General features: G+C 40.2%; 1 long non-coding RNA gene across 1 annotated transcript in view; it reads left to right on the top strand.

The window, feature by feature from the left end:
- Positions 1-11,355, top strand: part of LOC147826221 (uncharacterized) — a 28,433-nt gene extending 17,078 nt beyond the window's left edge. The window contains exon 3 of the long non-coding RNA XR_015439344.1: positions 9,135-11,355. This is a non-coding gene — a long non-coding RNA (uncharacterized LOC147826221). The remainder of the gene's footprint in view (positions 1-9,134) is intronic.
- Positions 11,356-12,490: the final 1,135 nt, after the last annotated feature.

Below are 12,490 nucleotides of genomic sequence, written 5' to 3'. Positions count from 1 at the left end.
CATGATGATTCCTTTAAGGCACATCACACCATTCTCCATGGAAACTTCCTGTCTGTAAATGACCGAGCCCAGAGACTCCAGCTGCCAGGCAGCCATGAGGCCCTGACTTTACAAGCAGACATGTTCGCTAAGGGAACCACAACAGGGCCCAGGCAAACCACACGCCCTCCCGTTCCAAGGCAAACGGTTACCCCCATCATCTTGGCAGGAAAGAGGATGTCTCAGGACTGGGCTATCCCTGAGTGCTGTGCAGGATCTGTTTCGTGGAGCCTATGCAAAGAGAAAAAATGGGCTCCTTGTTTCAATGTCACTAAGAATTTTAAGAGACTGATAGCAGAATTTTGAGCTAAGTGCATGCCCTAAGCTACATACCCAGGAGGGCCACAGTGCAGAAGGGCCTTTGCCCAAGAGTTTATGAGGGTGTCTATATTTTGGGTGCATTTTAACCTAATGGTCTGACTGAACTATCAGAAAATGTCAACATTTCTTCTGCCAGAGGACGATAAGTGCCCGCTGTTCTTTTTCCCACCAGGGGCTACAGAACGCTCCCTCCTCCATCTCCATAGTTAGAGAGTGGCTATTCTCAGTCAGAATACCATGGCAAGAGACAAGCTGATGGGACATGATGTTTTATGATCAGGAGCATGAGACAGACAGACAGATGGACAGACACACAATTGCCATAGAAAATAGAAATTCATTTGCTGGTAAGAATTATCCTTAGACATCAGCATGTGATTTTTTCTCCATCTTCTTGTCCTGCAGATAGCCAGCTCCTGTGATTTCCAGGGAAGGATGGCATTCATTCCTGTCATTTTGCTCTTCAGGAACATACCTGTACCTGCTCTCATGTGTAGAAGAGATGACCAGGCCCATGAGGGTAGAGGGGGAGATGTACCAGAGAGGTCTGGGGACAGTGCCATGGCTGTCAGTGGATGATGGACTGCAGCAGAGAGCAGCTGGTGGAGAGAGAGGCGGGAGGGCAGGGTGAAAGCTGGGTTAATGGGGGTGGCCAGCCCAGCAGGTCTAAGTTCTGCAAGGGCTTCCCCTGTCCCCGTGAGCTGGCCACTCCTGTGAGGACTCACTTCTGTCTTGGAAGGACAGCCTGGAGAGGCTCTGGAAGCATATTCTGGCATGCTGCTCCTTTCCAGTATCTTTATCACCAGAATTGCCTGTGGGCATTTTAAGGTGATGCGTAAGTCAGGCCAGATGGACAAATTTCTGGGGGATAAAGTGGGTTAAAATAAGAAAAAGAATTATTCACAGTAGCCAAGATATGGGAACAAACTATGTGCTCTTTGCTGGATAAATAGATAAAGAAATTCGGCATGTGTATATATATATATATATATATATATATATATATATATAGTATATATATATACACACACTATATATATATATACACACTATATATATATACACACACTATATATATACAGGAATATATATATTTGGCATGTTTATATAATTACACATAATATAGAATGTATATTATATACATTATATATAAATTCAGCATGTATATATATATGTAGTGGAATATTATTCAGCCTTTAAAAAAGAAGAAAATTCAGCTATTTGTGACAACATGGAGGACGTTATGCTGAGTGAAATAGTCAGTTATAGAAAGACAAATACTGCATGATCATACTTGTATGTATAACCCAAAAATGTGAAACTCATAAAAGTAGAGGTTAGAAGGTTGGTTGGGGGAAGGTGTGGAGATGGGAAGACCTTGCTCAAAGAGTACAAAGTTTTAAGTTCTAGAGATATAGTCTGCAGCAAGATGACTAGACTTCACAGTATTGGATACTTGAAATTTGCCAACAGGATGAATCGGAAGTGTTTTACAAGACACACACACACACACACACACACACACACACGATGTGAGGTGCTAGATATGTTAATTAGCTAGATTGTGGTGGTCACTTTGCAATATGCATGAATATGAAAACATCGAGTTGTATGCCTTACATGTTTTTCAATTATATCTCAATGAAGCTGAAAAAAAAGAATAAGAAAGGGAATCACATGTCTCATCATTGCTTTGCTGCTTCAGAAAAATGAGTTTTGCTTTCACCCTGAAGAACACCAGCAGAGAAAGTAGTACTCAGAGGGAGACTTAAAGTACTATTCCAGCACCGGATTAGCCAGAGGGCTGAAGCTGCCCCAGTCAGGGAGGAGGACTGTCTTCAGGCAAATAGGTCCTATCTATGAGTGAGTGCAGTGTGGCCTAAAATTCAAAAGAGGGCAGCAGATAACTTGCACTCCTTGGAGCAGGAGGCAAACGTGTAACCTGAGGAATGTTAGCAGGGAAATTTGTTAGTTTTTCAAAACTCACTTCATGCTAAGGCTCACTGTGCCAGAAATCTCTTTCTAGAACTGTATGTTTAAATTTAAGAGCAAATATTTGATTAACGGGGTCTAATGAGCTTTGGTGAGTTTGAGGAGCAAGGGTAGGCATATTGCTCACCATGGCAGCCTCCTGTCATGTTGTTTTGAGACAGAAAAATAGGCAATTGGCAGTGTCAGCATAGTTAGGGCCCAAGTGTGAGAGACACTGCCACGGAACAGGAGGTGGAGGGGCTACTTGGGTGCGTTGCTGTCTTGTAATTGCTTTTACTGTTTGCCTGCACTGTCCCAGAGGATGTGGGAGAAAGCAGCTCTCTTTGGGATTATCCAGTGCTTCCAGAAGAAAGTTATACTAAGAAGGACAGGCCCCTACCCCTTGCAACTAGCATTTAGGGAGGCTGAGAGGTAGGTGGAGAGCAAAAGAAAAGCAGGAGGCCTGAAACGCTCAGGTTGAAACACAATCTTAGCCTGACCTCTTAAAATTAAAGTATTAGGATTTCATCCTTAGAATTACCCCGCAGACCTCTTTATGAACCAGGTTGCTGTAAACTGTGATTTTAGGGTATGAATCCCAAATATAGCTTCACAGAGAAGGTGTTCTGTGTCTTCTGGCAGGGCAGGAAGTGACAAAAATTAAATCTCATTTTTAAAATAAATCTGGAAATGATATTTTCATGCTCATGAGATCTACGGTAGTCTTTGTTTGTTGGATGTGGTTTTAAGTCATTGTGTTCACTCTCGACTTTGATTAAAAGCATTTTAAAATTGTTTCAGCTTACCAAGGAAGCATCAAACTTTATAGGCATTTGAGAAGATGTGGCCATTAATAGTTGAATCTTGTTTATTATGAGTGCACTTTTGATTTCTTGAAAAAGAACTGAAAATGTTTTTTTAGTTCAACAACCAATTAGACTATTTTTAAACTGTAAAGCATTTCCATTAAGACTTGAGAAAATGCACATCATCTTTCTTTTTGGTAACCTCAAAATTACCAGATGCTGTACTGTCTAGCTACATACCTAATGCTACACAAAGGGTTTCTGAGAAATGTGCCCTGAAATTGTGGGCTTATTTAATATTAAACAATTACTATGGAGCTGAGTTAATCAGTACCTTTGTAGATGTTGGCAAAAAGAAGATTCCCTTCATATGTATAATAATAAAAACCAGACTTGCCAAGAGCTTCCGGGTCTACAGTGATTGTGCTGTATTTCTTTGTATTCCCTAAAATATTGAGGCAGGAGATTATTTTTTACTGGTGTTTCACATGCCATGAAATTAGAACTTCAAGTTGGTAAACAAATTGATAAGGTCCCCAGTGTTCTGTAGGATCATTAAGGACTTCTGGGTTTTTTTTAAGGGATCCTTGGAGTCTACTTGTAGAACAGTCTAGTCCGGAGGGATCATCAAGTCTTTCACCTCAAAATAATTCTGGACAGGGCTGGGGATTTAGCTCAGTGGTTCCACCGCCTGCCTTGCAATTGCAAGGTCCTGAGTTCGATCTCTGGTACAAAAATAAAACCCAAAAAACATAAAAAACTCGAGACAAAAAGATTTATGTCTCTTTTCTGGAGCATGCATGTCTAGAGTTTCCCAAAAAAAGTTTTGTTCACTTCAGAACATAGTTCTCTGAGGGCTAACTATAGTTAGCCCTCAAATTACAAGTGCAAAAGGAATGGCTGGATTTATAAACCTTTTATAGGAGAAAAATTATCTGTAAGAAAAAAGAAATATAGGCATCAGAACAAGTAAAAATTTTTTAAATGAATCAAATCTCAAGATAAATGCCGAAAAGTATAAATGAGAGTATAAATGATTCTACTATACACTGAAGTCGGCACAGTTTCCTTGGCTGCAAACTCAAAGGCTCAGTTCTGCCAGCAGCCTGACTTTTTTCCTAAGTTGTCCCATAAAAGGCACATTTAAAACTTCACTGCCTTGGTCCCCTTATTAGTAAAATGACGGGATTTGATTTTACTTCACAATTCTATTATTTTATGATTCATTGAAGTACTGCAATGGACACAATGGACTCTCAAATATTGGTTTTTCTACCCTATTCAATTAATCTCTGCTTTAGCTTATGGGGAATCATAGCTACCAGAAATCATTTTCAACATAAATTAGAAAAGGTGTGCTTTTCTAAGCCATGATAAATGCTACATATTTTATGCTGTTTTTGACCTCTATCTGTTTCTTCAGTAACACTTGGTGTGGTGTCCAGTAGTCTAGTTTTGTCTTTGGTTTTCAAAATTGTTTCTCTCCCAGGAAAAGGTGACCAGGGTGGCCAGATGACTTCCCCTGATTATGGAGTTGAGTCCCTCTGCTTTATTCTCAGACTCTGTCTCAGACCTGCAGTTCTTAGCCAGGGATTAGAAAATAGACCAAAACAGAAGCAAGCACTCCCCCTGGCCATGGGACGAGCAAAATCAACAGGCAAGGCCGCTCTAATTTCATGCAAGCCGCCACCTGTGTTCTACAGCCTTCTTGCTCCTGCAGGTCTTTCCCGCACACCCCCTTCCTCGTTCCTCAAATCCTTCTTCCACCACCAACGTTATGGGCTTCATGTCTACTGTGTGCACGGTTATTCTGGAGTAAAAGATATGAAACAGAGAATAGCTTCTGCACTGAGAAGGTTTAAAATCTTGGTCTCCCTAAAATGTTTATGCACTTGTGAAATCTTTGTCTTCCATATTGCACGAACACACACACACACACACACACATACACACACACACACACACTGCTGCTCCTCTGTTCTTTCAACCTCACTTTCATACTGCAGAAAGCAGGCACACTCTAATCATTCCTGTCCCTTTCCAGCAAGCATGAACAAGATGAAAAACAGAAATAGGAATGAGTAGAGGAAAGGAACTAATACATAATGAGTAGCCCATGTGCCTGGCAATGTGTTACAGCTTTGCACACATAGATTCTTATTGTTAAGAATTATATCCCCATTAGAAGAGAAAATTTAAATAAGGCCCAGAGTGGTTAAGTAACTTGCGGAGGGCAACACAGTGTCAGAACTCAGAATCTCCTTCATGATGACTGCTGCATTAGGAGGTGATACAATGACTGAGGGATACCTGTGCCTGCAGATTCCAGTTTCAAAGAAATTTAATATTATTTACACAGTTAAGGAACAGGTGATACATTTTCATTTGTTAGATACTGATCTTTCTATAATAAAATAGATTTTAAATTTAAAAAAAAGAACTCAGAATCTAATTTTACAGACTTACTGATTTTTTCCTTTTGTAAAAGGTCCTCTTCAATTTTGGAAGAATTAAGACTATTCTTTTCTTCATTACTTTTTGATTCATAAAAATTATATATAACTCTATCAAAATTAAATCTGTTGTATGAAATTAGGGTGCACTTGTACCATGTCCCAATTTTGCACGTCCATAATATTTTAGTATCTGAAAGTCATGAAATAGGGCAATTGTGAAGCAAATACAATAGTTACGCTAAAACCACTTAGCCTATTTCTCTGCATCGTGTTATGGGAAATCCCTTAGGATGATTTAATACACTAGCGGAAATGGAATATTTTTTTCCAAATGTGTTTTCCCTGAAGAATTTCTTTACTATTAAAGCCATCCTGCTCACGGCTGCCCACACACGCATTCATTCCTTCTCCACACATTTTTTAGGTCATCACAGAGATGTAACGAGAGAAGGTGATGATTTGGAATGGCATATAGAAGGGTGAATATTCTTTCTTTAGGCTTTTCATTAGAAAATAATAGGATATGATATGGGAACAAAGTAGGTCATTATGAACATTCTAACTCATGGCAAGATTGCAAGAAAGTCAAGGGTATGGAGGACCCAGCGCCTGACCCTAGACCTGCCCCAGGGACCCCCCTCCAGGGTCTCGCCTTTGGAGTGCTCCCTCCTGGGCATGCACCACTACCACCTTCCCTTCTCCCCCCAGACACCACCATTGCCCTGACCTCCTGTTGGTGTTCTAGCTATAGTAACCTTTTCTCTTCACTTGATTAGAGCTCCAGAAATATCAGAAATTGTCGCCAAAGAGTAGAAAAAATACCATACGTGGCTTAAATCTATATAACATTTTATGACTTATAATACTGCTTCTCAAACTGGAGTTCCTAGGAGGCTTGCCTCAGATTTGCCAGTGAAAAAATACAGTGCAGACTCCAGGGCTCTACCCTAGACCTGATAATGAGGATCTCTGGTTGGGGAGAAGAGAATGAATGGAACTTAGGAGCTGATAATTTAAAAATCTCTCCAGATGATTTTATGTATACCAAAATGATAACCATTGTCTGATAAAATATTTCCATATATGTTATAATCCCTTTCATCTTTCCCAAACCCTCAGAAGCCAGGTTATCATTAGATATTTATTTTACACACGAGACAATTGAAATGTGGAAGAGTGACTTGCCTGGGGAGACACAGCTAGGAAGTCGCCCAGCTCAGATTAGACCCTGAGTCCTTTGGCTTGGCCTGACCGTCGGTGGGCCTTCCCCACACCCTGCTCCTTCCATGGACTCAGGGGTGATCTCCCTGCATGGACGTGGTAGGTCCGAATTTGGAGAACAACCCAGGTCAGAATTCTTTCACGGATCATGTGTTGGTGTTCTGTCTAAACTTCACCATGAAACCTGAGGTCATATCAATGTTCTTCTGTGCTTTTCTCCCCTTGAATTTTTATAATTTTGCACTTTACCTTTAGATCTATTATCCATTGTGAGATAGCTTTTGTGAAAAGTATAAGGTCTGCGTCTAAGCTCTTTGTTTTATTTTGCATGTGGACATTTAATCCTCCCAGCATCATTTATTGAAAACATTTTTCTTCATTGAATTGTTTTTGCTCTTTGTCAAAAAGTTTTGCAGTTCTTGATCCTTATTATAAAAGACTTTACCTCTGTCTTTCTCTCTCCCTCTCTCCTTCTCTCTCTCTGTCTCTTTTTAAAGACAGCCAGATCAGCCCAGCATTCCGTAATTATTTGCTTAAGATTTGTACCCCACCTTCTTAGGAAAGAACATGAGGCAAGCTGCAGATTAGAATACAGAACAAGGTAAAACACTGAAGAGTAAGCAGGAATGGAATCTGTCCACGCTGAGTTTTGTGACCCTGTTTCCAGACAGAGAAACTAGGTTCAGGACCTGACTCCCCTAGCACTTGACATTTTAAGCTTGTGTCTCTCACTGGAAAGTCAAAGGGATGTTTAAAGACACTGTCTTGCTTTCTAATCATACTGGCCCACTGGGCCCCCGAGAGGTAAGGACAACTTCTGTCTGTAAACTGCGTTCCTATTTGTGTAGTGAACTGTCCTTCAGGAATGAGTCCCGGGGATCTGCCAGGTTGACGGTGAAGTCCCGAGACTTTAGCAGGCCATGAGAACAGAAGCTAAACACACGCACACACATACACACACACACAGATGTAACCACACAATTCTGGCCAAATCTCCCCTGCCTGCTGCTTCCACACTGCTGATGTCCGTCCTTGCCTGATGTTTCCATCTCAGGCACCACCTTGTCTCTGTGTACTTATCCCCACTGGGGTCAGCAGGGTCCATCACTTTCTTTCTTGGGGATACGAGATCTGCTCTTCCTCTCCTCTCGCTTTCTCGGTCTGCTCTCTCCTTCCAATTCCCTTGGCCTGGAACTGATTACACTCCTTCACTCTCAAGAACATACAGCTTATCTGTTTTCCATGTTTGAGGCAGCCAAAGGCTTTTAAAGATAATGAAAATCTCTCAATTGCAGTTTTGAGCTGCAAAGAATTTGCTCGATTTGCTGGTACAGAGAGTTACAGGAATGTTGTTCTAGTACTTGTGGTCTGGAGTCCTTGGAGGGTCAGGGATTGACCAGGAACATAGTCATATGAAAACAATTAGAATATGGCATTCGGGTGGTAGCTATTTTGAGGATGAGGAGGAGGCATAGCTAATAATTTTTGCAGGAAATGTAGCAGTTGCATTTTGAGGATGTTTGGGAGTTTAACAATAGCTAAGCATGAGAGTCAGGGAGCTCAGGCAGGCGCGACACCACGCGCAAAGGACAGAAGCATTAAAGAACAGAGTATCTGGGCTGTGGATAGGTTCGCTCTTACCCACAGATGGACAAGGTTGACTCAGCTGGTCTGACTGGCTAGGCAGGTGGCCTCTATCCCCCACCCTCATTGTTCCACATTCCACCTGTGCCCTTCCTGAGGCTGCTCCCTTCTTTCCGCTCAGGAAATCAATCATACTCTGTCAATACTAGAAAGATAAGCATGTTTTGCTGTCTAGCACATACAGGATGAGATCCTGGGTGTAGTTTAAGTATAAAATGTGAGCTTGAAGAGCAAAGTAAGCAGAAGAGAGGAAGGGCTGGTGGGAGAAGACTCTGAAGGAGCCATAGGTCCAGGCTTCGGGGGCCTGGGATGTTGGACTGTCCCTTGTAGGCAGAGGGTGGCTGTTGATGAGTGATGTGGCTAGACTCACATGGAAGACAGAAAAGGGGAAGAAAGATGAGACCCAAAGAGCCAGAGAAGACCCAAAATCTGGATGAAAAGTTGAGAGGGCCCATACTGGAGGGGTAGTGACCCTGGGAGGCTGGGGGTGGGTGGGGAAGGGACTTTCATAGGGAGTTTTGGGCCCAAGTGAGCAGGACGGAATAAGACACAGTCAAGGACTGTTTCCAAAATTTCTGACCTGATGACACGTTCCATTTGCCAAGATAAGGAATGTAGACAGAGTAAGGGTTTGGGGAAGATGATCAAATCCTACATTGAACCTATTGTTTTTCAGAGGTGCAAAGGAGTAGAGGGCAGTGAGATACAGTGGCTTGAGGGCGGACTGCAACAGAGGGGAGATGAAAGGACGAAGAAGCAGAAGAGACCACTGAGAAGAGGTTGTCTAGGATGTCTCTGGAGTTCAATGAATATTTCACAAGCCCACAAGGAATATTTCACAAGGCAAATATTTCCCAGGACACGTTGAGAAGTATCATCCATGGTCTCAAACATTAGAAAACCAGGGCCTCAGGTTCAACATGTGTGAAAAGTGTTTACAAGAATTATTGGTGAAGTAAGGTATAAAATTTTGTCTTTAAATTGATGTCCACGTCCTGGCATTTCTCTGAAGTTTGACATAAAAATAACTTCCTGGGCTTGGGATATAGCTCAGTGGTTCCGCGGCCTGCCTTGCAAGCACAAGGTCCTGAGTTCAATCCCCAGTACCCAAAACAAGCAAACAAACAACATCCCTCTTTTAATTTTTCTTGAGATCATTTGTGAGCTTACAACCAAATTCTAGGGCATGCTAGACATGACATTAATTTACCAATTCTTTTTTGTTTTTATCCTGCCTTATGCTTAAATGTATCATGGTTGTTTATTAACAGTCCAAAAAAAAAAAAATGGAAGATGCATCTTTGTGGAAATAATCTTAGAAATTAGAGTGGAGAAGAGGCAGGAAAGTTAATATAGTTACTATAGTTACTTATTTTTTAGAATGAAAGTCCTTTTTGAAAGGTATTTTCCTGTATATTGGCTACTTTTGGTTCACACACCCACAACTACTGTCTCTCAATCGACTGCTAAAGCTTATGAAGAAAGGAGTAAATATTTAAGAAAATATTTAAGAAAATGTTTAAAATATTTCAGAAATATTTAAAATATTTAAGTAAATATGAAGAACTGTTAAGACTGTGGTAGTTTCCTTTGGAAATTAAACTTTGGCATAAAAGATAAAAATTTAAAATTTGACTGTAATATGCATGTCAACAGTGCTAACAGGCATTTTATATGAAAAAGAATTGAAGAATAGTAATTAGAAGCAAATGATGGTGTCTTGTGTCACTAGGAATTTGCATATTTACCTATGCGTATGTAATCTCTTTGAAAGTTCCTATTTAAAGTGTGAGATTTCAGATGCAAGTGGATTCATGTATAAACCTTGGTTCTCTTTATTTAAACATTTGAAATTCAGTTCTTTTGTAATCGTCTTTTAGCCAGTGGGATACAGGTGACACATTTTGCTCCTCTTTCCCCAGAAACTATGGTGCTTACTCTTTTGTGAACTCAGAGAGGCTTTTCAAATTAACTTCCACTTGTACAGCTCCACTTTGTCTTGCATGTGTGAATTACTGTGCAGACTTAGGACTGATGGAACCAGAGTCCGCAGCCTCGCTGCTGAATTGCTCTGCTCTGGTGAGTGTGGAAAAGCCTTGGCAATGGGGTTGAGACCTGGGTTTTAACACTTAGGTGAAACATTTTAGAAGAAGCCAGGATATGAATGACTGTGAAAGAGGTGCTTGAACATAAAACACGTTTGTAAATTTCACTCCATATCTCGAGCATTTTCCATTACATCTACCTGACTGCAGGTTGCCGCCTATGGAGGGCAAAAAAAAGTTGTTCCCTTTTGTAATGGTTTTCTTTATCTTTTAAGGTATCAGTGCTCCAGGTAGAAGCTGTAAGTAAAATGATTATCTGAAAACCTGGTGGGCAATGGTTTTAATTAATAAAATGAGTATTGTAGCAAAATGTCATGGGTTATAATTGAAAGAAATCATCTGGGTCTGAAGAATACCTACTGAGGGCAGCCCTGTTAAGATTCATCTTGGGGGGTGGGGATCTAGCTCAGTGGTTCCGGTGCCTTCCTCACAAGCGCAAGGACCCGAGTTCGATTCCTGAGACCAAAACAAAAACAACATTCATCTTGGTATGGGGAAATTAATTTCCTGGAATCACAAAGCAGCAAGGGGAAGGTTTTCCTTCCTCCTAACTTTGGAGGGTTTGGGGTTTGGCCTTGTGAGACCCAAGAGCTAACTGGGCTGATTAACATATATATAATTAAAGTATGCCAACTAGAAAGGCAAAGCCAGTTTTATTTGGCTCTGCACAAAGGTGAAATACTTCTGTCGCCTTTATGTACTTTTAAAAAAAAAATCTGGTTTTCCCTGGACATCATCCTGCTGGCTTCTTTAGTATTATTGCTTCCTGTTGTAATAGACACTAAGGAGTTCTGAAGCTATTCCCATTCAAACTAATTTCCTTTCTGTTCATATCACCATTTTTAAGCCACATTTTTCATCAAACGGTAAGAAACACTGTAAATAATTGAGGCGATCCATCAAGAGACCCATTCCTGATAATGAAAAATTGCATAACTCAGTAAAAGTCAATTAAAAACCACAAACTTCAGAACCTTTTGCTCAGTGAAGATTTATTGTTAAAGAAGGGATCTAATACAACAGATTTCGGGGGCTAAAAATTTAAGTCTTAAAAATGCAGTTAAAGCTCAACAATAAACTTGAGTATGATTTATACAGTATCAAAGTATAGTCGTTCTTTGAAATGAAGTTATTTTTTTCTCTTCTTTTAACATGAGATGTCAGGATTTTATTTATAACCACTTTAGAAATAATATCCACCATGTAGGATACTTATTTTCCTTGTGGGGCTTTAAGTGAGTTTTACTCTTTGGTTGTGCCTATGTAGTCAAAGTCTACAAATTAAATGAGAGAAATCAGGATTTTTTCCTTTGTGAAACTAAATATCTAAATAACAAGAACTACCTAGATAAAAGACAAAATGTTTTTATGTGGTTGCTTGGTTAAGGACTCAGCCAACATGTTACTAGAATGTACTATCTTATACAACTGTGTTATTTTTAAAAAATAAACACTAACTTTGTTTCTTTAGAGACATCAAATGCTGCCTGAGTGGCCAAGGGGAAAATGTCAACTCTCTGAAATGTAAGATCCACAATACTTTTCTTTTAGTGGTTTTTCTTGCCTCAAACATAAATTTAACTAAGGAGCAACATTTAGCTTCAAAAATCAAAAATATCAATTCACTTGTTATGAGGTTCAGAGGCCACCAGTCTAAGTTTTAACCTCTGCCCAAAGCCTTAGGTAGGATTCAGCAGTCAGGCACGACAAATGCACAATTCTAACTAACAGTGCACCCGTGACAGGCTTCCTACTGAAATTAAACTGCCAGATAAAAAGGAGGAATTGTGCCCTTTTTAATAACAAAGAATGCACTCCTTAGAATTCTTCAGATTTGGAATTCCAGCAGTGTTCTAGTGTTTTCCTCTTAATGTGTGACAAGAATGAATATCAAAATTAAACATAAATCTCATTTAAATAAGCAGTC

The sequence above is a fragment of the Heterocephalus glaber genome, unplaced genomic scaffold (assembly GCF_053883595.1).
Source record: "Heterocephalus glaber isolate CG9 unplaced genomic scaffold, H.glaber_assembly_v1.0 deba00001472, whole genome shotgun sequence".
NCBI lineage: Eukaryota > Metazoa > Chordata > Mammalia > Rodentia > Bathyergidae > Heterocephalus > Heterocephalus glaber.
This window is presented reverse-complemented; position numbering and strand designations above follow the sequence as displayed.